This window comes from Myotis brandtii, unplaced genomic scaffold (assembly GCF_000412655.1).
Source record: "Myotis brandtii unplaced genomic scaffold, ASM41265v1 scaffold308, whole genome shotgun sequence".
Taxonomy (NCBI): domain Eukaryota; kingdom Metazoa; phylum Chordata; class Mammalia; order Chiroptera; family Vespertilionidae; genus Myotis; species Myotis brandtii.
The window spans coordinates 1,991,209-1,999,918 of NW_005361786.1; the positions used below are offsets into that span (position 1 = coordinate 1,991,209).

At 44.0% G+C, this 8,710-nt stretch overlaps 1 long non-coding RNA gene across 4 annotated transcripts in view; it reads left to right on the forward strand.

Annotated features, from left to right (window-relative positions):
* Positions 1–8,710, forward strand: part of LOC102240542 — a 33,707-nt gene that overhangs the window by 3,131 nt on the left and 21,866 nt on the right. For 2 of the 4 annotated variants that reach the window (XR_001362814.1, XR_313796.2), the window contains exon 2: positions 2,013–2,097. This is a non-coding gene — a long non-coding RNA (uncharacterized LOC102240542). Of the gene's footprint in view, positions 1–2,012; positions 2,098–2,124; positions 2,210–8,710 lie in introns of all 4 variants that reach the window. The other 2 variants (XR_001362815.1, XR_313797.2) reach the window with 1 other exon arrangement.

Sequence of the window (8,710 nt, forward strand, 5' to 3'; positions counted from 1 at the left end):
GCCTGATTTGCCAGCTCCTTCCTCGCCTACTTCTTTGAGGTCTTCCACCTTCAGCATTGGGCCTCCCTCCACTGGGCAGTGTCAGACCCTTTCGAACTTAATTCCCAGCCCTGGGCCCCATCCTGTGGTTGTCAGTCTCCCGGCATGCCAGCTGAGAGCCATCTAGCTCTCTCGTTTTGTTCCTTCTTTGATTGTGAACCGTCACTCCAACGGTTCAGCTGTGGGGCGACACCCCCTTAATAAACATACACCTTGGTCGGCTTCCATAAGACATCTTCCTTCTCCAAAGCTTACACCCCCACACCCCTTCCCTTCAGAGAAGGCCCTTATCTGCTTCATTGAAACTTTATTCTCTATCGCACATGACAGCCATGACTTCTTTTGCCATATCTATTCCGTGTCTTTAGCCATCACTCTTTTAAAAAAAAAATACATTTTTATTGATTTCAGAGAGAGAGAGAGAGAGACATCAAAGATGAGAAAGAATCATTGATGGGCTGCCTCCTGCAGCCTCCATTGGGGGTGGAGCCTGCAACCCGGGCATGGGCCCTGACTGGGAATCGAACCGTGACCTCCTGGTTCATAGGTCGACACTCAACCACTGAGCCACACCGGCCGGGCTAGCCATTACTCTTTAAAGCTAGACTAGCTTTGTCCTAGATTAAAAGCACCTGACACCTGGCAGACCACATGCTGTGCCCTCCACAGTTCCTTTTCTCGCTAAGTGATCTGCCAATGAACCGAGAGGAGATCCCTCCCTCCCCCAGTCCTGCTGGTTCCTGTTACTGCTGTGTCTTTCCCGGTGAAAAATGCAGAACAGGGCCCTCAGCCTTGGCTCGCTTAGTGGAAAAGCCCTGCATGTGCTCTCAGTACTTCTGGCCCCGTGTCATTGTGTCCAAGAGAATATTTCTGGACGGATTCAAGGATCTGTTGACACTGATCATCTCCAAGGAGACCTCAGAGGGAGGTGGAGAATAGCCGTGGGTCTAAGAGCACTTTTCACTCTACACCCCTTGGTGACTTTTTTGAACTATGTCAGTGGTTCTCAACCTGTGGGTCGCGACCCCTTTGGCAGTAGAACGACCCTTTCACAGGGGTCGCCTAAGACCATCCTGCATATCAGATATTTACATGACGATTCACCAAAGTAGCATCATTACAGTTGTGAAGTAGCCACGAAAATAATTTTACGGTTGGCTCACAACATGAGGAACTGTATTTAAAGGGCCAGAAGGTTGAGAACCACTGAACTATGTGAATATATTACCTTTTTTTTTTTTTTATGAAAGAGAATAGAAAAGAAGTCAACTCAGATAATCTGCTGAACTGAAAGCTGACACTATTGGAAAGGAAAATAACCCCCCCACCTCCACACACACACACACACCACTTTGTAATCATCCGTGTCAGCTGCATTTTCCCCCTTTTAACTTCTTTTTTTGTTGATGAAATAAAAGTCACACAACACTCAGTACCTCCAGGGATGTAACGGGGACCTGAAATGTCCCTGGTTGATGATAAGGATTCCTGGTACATAAAATGGGGGGGGGGGCAAAAAATAAAATGGGGGAGCAGCTTGCACTCCCGTTGTGACATGGCCTCACACACTGCAGACCAGGGCTTCCTGCCTTTCTCCCTGCATCCCCGCAGCTCCCCAGGCCTGTTCCCCCCGTTTCTGCCCTCCTCTCCTCTGGTAGTAATTAAAGGAGGCGGAGAGAGATGCCAGCGGGTCTGCCTTTCTCCCTGTTTCCCTTCCTTTGTATCCACCTTTGCCTGGGTGGCTCCTTTAGAGAGTCAACCCGCTCATCAGAGAGGCTCAGTGATGACCTTGACTCTGAGTCCCCGAGATGCAGTTTTCAAATACAGGCCTTTGCAGATTCCTGCAGCTCTCCTCCTGCTCTTTGCAGCTTCTTCTTGCTGCTCAGACTCTAAGTGACTTACATACAGACTGCCTTATTTCTGCCTGCACCCTGCTCCTTCACGAGTGCCAATCTCTCTTTCTTTTTTCCCAGGGTGCACCGCAAACAAGATTGAAGCTCATTTGATAGTCAAAATAGGATCTCCAAGCACAGTTATGGAGTTTCTTCCATGTACCAGGTACTGTTCTAGAAACTGGAGACCCAGGGTGCACCACAAACAAGATTGAAGCTCATTTGATAGTCAAAATATGATCTCCAGGCACAGTTATGGAGCTTCTTCCATGTACCAGGTACTGTTCTAGAAACTGGAGATACTGCATGGAGGGGAGTATCTATTCTAATGGAGTTTACATTATATATATATAATAATATATAATGTAATTGATTTCAGAGAGGGAGAGAGAGAGAAACATCAATGATGAGAGAGAATCATTGACCGGCTGCCTGGAGCTTACATTCTAATGGGGCAGGAATCCACAAATCAGGAAATACCAGGTAGTGACAAGTGTCATGATGATGGGAGCCTAATTTCAGTTGAATGGGCAGGGAAGGCCTCTCTGAGGAGGCGACATTTAAGTAGAAGGAGGAAGGACACAAAGGAGGCAGCTATGTGTATATCCACACACAAGTTCCAAGAGAAGATGGCAGATGGCATGCATGCAACTCATTTTGCTCCGTTCCCAAATGCACTAAACATAGATTTTCTTTCTTTTTTTTACAAGTCATAAACTCAGAAGGAAATGTTAACTTAAATCCCTCTATAATTTGAAATTTGATTTTCTTAGAGTAGTGCTGAATAATCATTTTTTGCATTATCCAAGCCTTTGAGTTCTTTCTTTTTTTAAAAAAAATTTTTTTTAATTGATTTTAGAGAGGAAGGGAGAGGGGGGGAGAGAGAGAAATATCAATGATGAAAGAGAATCATCCATCCGCTGCCTCCTGCAGGCCCCACACTGGGGAATGCGCCCACAACCCAGGCATGTGCCCTGACCAGGAATCAAACTGTGACCTCCTGATTCATAGGTCGATGCTCAATCACTGAGCTATGCGGGCCAGGCAAAGCCTTTGAGTTCTAATGTAATCTTTAGGCATCTCAGGAAAATGCACATTCCACATACACTGGTCACAGACCCCATTTAAGGTAGGAGTGCATCTTTTCTCATGTTTGGCCTTAGCATCTAAACTCAGATTTCCCTTTGAAGCCATTCTGTTGTCCACTAACCTACCTTTCGTTGGAAATGCTCTTCCCCTTCTACTCAGAAACTCTAACTTTATTAAATTTCACAAGGAAATATAAGGGAACTTGTGCTTCCCAGCCAAGATGTGCTATCAGGAGCTAGATTTACACGTCCACACAAAACAAAGCAAAACAGACCAAATACAAGAAACAAGGGATTTTAAGACATGAGATGTCAGGAAACAAAGGACCATGATGCTTGAGTACAGGAAGCATGAGGCAAGCACTGCTGTTGCCCAGCTGACTTCCTGGATTGTGTTTCCAGGCTTCAGTTCTGCAGGGAGGGGGCAAAGGGGTAACTCGGGCAAAGCCTGGCAAACTCCCTGAATGGAGGAGATGGACCTGGGAGTCTAGAGAAGGCAAGGTGGCTGGAGATAGCAGGACAGAGTACCAGAGGGAGGAGAACATGAGCCATGGGAGGGAAGAAAGTGAAGAGCTTGACTTCATAAATATTAACAAGTCTCTTCTTTGAAATTGTTAGGAAAATGAAAAAAGCCACAAATTGGGACAGAGTATTTGTAAATCACACATCTGACACAGGACTTGTACCAGGATATGTAATGAATGCTGAACACTCAATAATAATAAATAAACAACCCAATTTTTAAAAAATATATTTTATTGATTTTTTACAGAGAGGAAGGGAGAGAGATAGAGAGTCAGAAACATCGATGAGAGAGAAACATCGATCAGCCGCCTCCTGCACATCTCCCACTGAGGATGTGCCCGCAACCCAGGTACATGCCCCTGACCGGAATCGAACCCGGGACCCTTCAGTCCACAGGCCGACGCTCTATCCACTGAGCCAAACCAGTTTCAGTAACAACCCAATTTTTGTAATGGGCAAAAATTTCAGAGGCAGTTAGTTGACCAAGGAAAATATTCATACAGCAAATAAGGACATGAAAAGAGACTCAATATCATTAATCTCAAAAATAATTTTGCCGGAGTGAAAAAAGCCAGACAAAAGAGTACATAATTTATTATTCCATTTAGATGAAATTCTAGTAAATGCGAACTAATAGAAAAATGACTAATACTTTGGTGACCTGGGAATGGGAGAGAGGGTAGGGAGAGGTGGTAGTGATTTCAAAGGGCCTGAGGAAACTTTAAAAAGTAATAAATATGTCCATTATCTTTATTGTGCTATGGTTTCACAGATGCAAATGTATGTCAAAACTTACCAAATTGTACACTGCACTCTAAGTATGTAAAGCTTAGCATGTCATGCCTAATAAGCCTGTTTCTTTAAAAATTGCACGAGTTTGCTTATTTGCTTATTTTGTGATGGAGCATCCTGTGATGGTGGTAGTGCTCTTAAATCATTTGTTCCTAACTCATTTATTTTGTCCAGCACACGGGTATTTTATCCTCAGATTTAAAAAAATGTAATCGTGAGTATGATTCAAAATTCAAAGGGTGTATAGTGAAAAACCTCTCACATCCTTCTAGCACCCCTCTCTGAAAGCAGTTAATATTACTAAGTTTTCCAAGTGCACTTCCAAAGACATTCCAGGTTTTATTACAAGAAACACACTACCAAGATGGATTTAGAGTGTGCTTCTATTTTATCTGTTGGCTGAAAGATTGCAGAATCAGGGCATGTTCATTATCAGACAGACGGATCCAGTCCTTCCAAAGCTATGTCATCAGGACACCCCCTCCCCTAAACATCTGACCATCCATCTCGTGTTTCTCTCACACTGACTGCTCACCTCTTATGGCTCTTGGTACCTATGATCTCTAAGTGGGTAGAAGCATTTCATACAAACTGTTGTTTTCTCTCCTTCAATCTGATTGCTTCCCCTCCTTGGAATTTCTATGACTTAATGGCTATGCTATTCGGCGTTCAGTTGGCTCTTATCATAAGTTAATATTTGTCTGTTGGTATATGGATCACATGTCCCTAAGTAGACTCCATGTGGCTTGACTGGAGGTAGAGACTTGGCCTTAGACTTTGTTCCCCACTGCGCAGCTATGGAGACTCAAATAACAGCTGGTTAAAGATTGGCTGCATTAAAACTACCCAACAGGCCATCAAAATCCCCTCCAACTGTAAATCAAATCCCATTGACTAGATGAGAACTTGCTATGGAATGAGCTTCCACATGATTTAGCCAAAGTAAGTCATCACCACTGAATGTACTTTTAGTATAAATACAGGTTTCTGTTTATTTATTAGAGCTCCTTAAAAGTAGGACACACCCTGAATGTTAGTGGTCAAAAATAGATCTTGCCCCTGGCACTCCGATAGCGTCTCTGGCATGCTGGCATGTTACGCAATAGTCCCTAACCAGCCAACCAGAAGTGTCTCCATCCTGAGAACTCCTTGGTATTTTAATTGAGTTCTTATCGTCTTAGTGAGCAGTAGAATGAATCCTTTATGTGTTTTTTTCTCCTTACTTGGCACAGACCAGTGATGGCGAACCTTTTGAGCTCGGCGTGTCAGCATTTTGAAAAACCCTAACTTAACTCTGGTGCCGTGTCACATATAGAAATTTTTTGATATTTGCAACCATAGTAAAACAAAGACTTATATTTTTGATATTTATTTTATATATTTAAATGCCATTTAACAAAGAAAAATCAACCAAAATAATGAGTTCGCGTGTCACCTCTGACACGCGTGTCATAGGTTCGCCATCACTGGCGTAGACACTAGGAAGACGGTGGGTAGAGGCAGTACAATCACAACCAAAGCCCACCAGCCATGGCATCACCAGCTTTGGGTCCCAACCTGCACTTGGCCATTCCCTGGTAAGAGAACTTACCCTGATCCCAGCCAGTTTCTGAACCTCCTCTACAGTAAAAAATCATGACTCTCACCTTTTCTGGTTTTCTCTGCTCTGAGATTCCTCCTTCATTCCTGATGGCCATAGTTGCCTTGGTTGCTTAGATCAAAAAGATGGCAGGCGTCCTACTAGACTTGAAGACACCCTGTGCCACACAATGGCGACAGCCTTTACTCAGGCCAACCTTCCCCCAAAGGAAACTCACCTTGAATTAGTTTCTTTCTCCACATTTTGACTCCCTTTCAAAATGCGCCTGCTTTTGTTCCTTCCCCGCAAACATCGTGTGTTGTCTTTTGTGTTGTGTATATCATTAGCAGTTGTCTGTGGTGGAGCCAGTCTGTTCGGCACTTACTCTGCCATAGTGGAAGTGGAACTCTCAGTTAAATCTTGAGCAGAGAATTAAAAAGACTGGGAACTCCTGGCCAGTTTTGCTCAGTGGATACAGCGTGGACCCCACAGACTGAAAGGTTCCAGGTTCGATTCCAGTCAAGGGCACGTACCTTGGTTGCAGGCTTCATCCCCTGTCCTGGTCGGGTTGCGTGCGGGAGGCAGCCGATATATATGTCTTTCTCACAACCATGTTTCTCCCTGTGTGTCTCTCCCCCTCCCTTCTACTCTCTCTAAAAATCAATGGAAAAATATCCTTGGGTCAGGATTAACAACAAAAACAAAAAAAGAGTATGATCATGGAGCTTATTACATTATGTAAACTAAAGCATAATACATAAAAGATGCTTCTAAGACTATGTTATTTAAAAAAAAAACTGGGAAGAGCTGTGACTGATTTGTTGCAGAAATAATGTTCTCAGGAGATAGTTCAACCAAGTCCCCAAGCCTCCAAGTTCTTGTCTTTTTGGAATCTGGCCCTTGAGACTTCCCTTTGATCACATGTGCTCCCTCAGATTCTTTTAATAGGTCCCTTTTCTAAGTTCTAACCAGAGCAGGTTCGTGTGGTTTACAACTAAAGATGATGCTATCGTGCTCATCTGCCCAGTTAGACTTTGGACACGTTGAGGGCAGGTGTTCTATCCTTTTACCTTGATGTCCCAGCGCCCCTCAGCCTTTCTGCTTTCCTTTTCTGGCCACCAAGGCAGCCCCCTACCATGGGGGAGCACTGAGAATACAACACAAATAGGCGCTAACAACCTTGACCTTGAGAATCTGCCTCGAAGTTGGGTGCAGGATTGGCATTTATGAAACGATCGTGGTTGATCCAAAGCAGAATATGATCAAGGATCTCAATGGGGCTAAATCAGTGGTCGGCAAACCGCAGCTCGCGAGCCACATGCGGCTCTTTGGCCCCTTGAGTGTGGCTCTTCCACAAAATACCACGTGTGGGCGTGCACGTACAGTGCAATTGAACAAAAGGAGATAGACGAAACAAGTATACAAGATGAGTGTGGATGGGAGAGTTGGAAGGGGTCGACCTCAGCGAATGTACCTCAATCAGACGTTTTTAGCAAAGGCCAGCTCAGGAGGACCCTAATTAAGTTATAACAATGTACCTACCTATATAGTTTAAGTTTAAAAAATGTGGCTCTCAAAAGAAATTTCATTCGTTGTACTGTTCATATTTGGCTCTGTTGACTAATGAGTTTTCCGACCACTGGGCTAAATGATAAAGACTCTGTGAAGTCCAGAAATGGAAAAGATCAGAGTGGGTCGGGGAATTGCCTGGAGGAGTTTCTTGGAGCCGAGAGCTTACCCTGAGCTGTGAGGACATGGACAAGCGGAGGTAGGGGAGTAGCAGGGCTGTTTATTCTCAGTCCCACTACACCATGCTTTTGAAAAGTCATACTTTTTAAAGTGATATGTTGGCATAGCAGCTATTCAAACGGGAATAAAAGGAAGAGGCATCAATGTAAAGCTAGCCTGAGACAGGAAGATAAAACCAGCAAACAATATGACAGATCATCAGTTTTGCTCGAAAGCTATGGGACAAGCTGTACTTCATATTGAGTGCAGTATGCAGCGTTTTAAAAAAGGAACACAACTGATCAAGTAGGGAAATTGCTTTCCATCACCGATCACCTCAGGCTTGAAGGTCAGAAAGCATGTGTGACACGACCACATTTAAGGGTGTAGTCGATGGCATTAGCCAGCTCCTCCTTCGGACATGGTTTAAAAGTATGAAAAGAAGAGAGAAGGGCCGAATTCTAGGAGCTAACATTTCCCAGTGTGCTCAGAATGGGAAGATAAGTAAAGTCCAGGAAATATGGGCAGGGCTACAAGGAAGATTGTTGCTCAGGGAGAAAATGCAAGAGGGGAAGCCTGAAGGTTAGAAGGAAGAACTGCAAGGTTGGGCAAGAATTAAACTGAGCAGGCAAGGTTTTACAGCTGTTCTGAAATGCTGCAGGGCTGCAATGTTAACCCTTTCTTTGCTAGAAGTATCCAGTTCGTTTTGTTCATTTAAATTAATAAGAATAGGAAAGGGGTTTGCTTTATTTATTTTATTTTTCTTGTCCTCACTTGAGGATATTTTTTCCATTGGCTTTTTAGAGAGAGTGGAAGAGAGGGAAGAGGAGGAGAGAGAGAGAGAAACATCGATGTGAGAGAGAGATATCGATTAGTTGCTTCCCACTTATGTCGGGGCCAGAATCAAACCTGTAACCAGTGTGTGTGCCCTTGACCAGGAATCAAACCCAGGACCCTTCCATCTGCTGGCCTGATGCTCTAACCACTGAGCAACCAGCCAAGGCAGGGGGTTGCTTTAGCACACAGTTAACTTTCTACCCCACTATAATATATATATAATAGTTCAT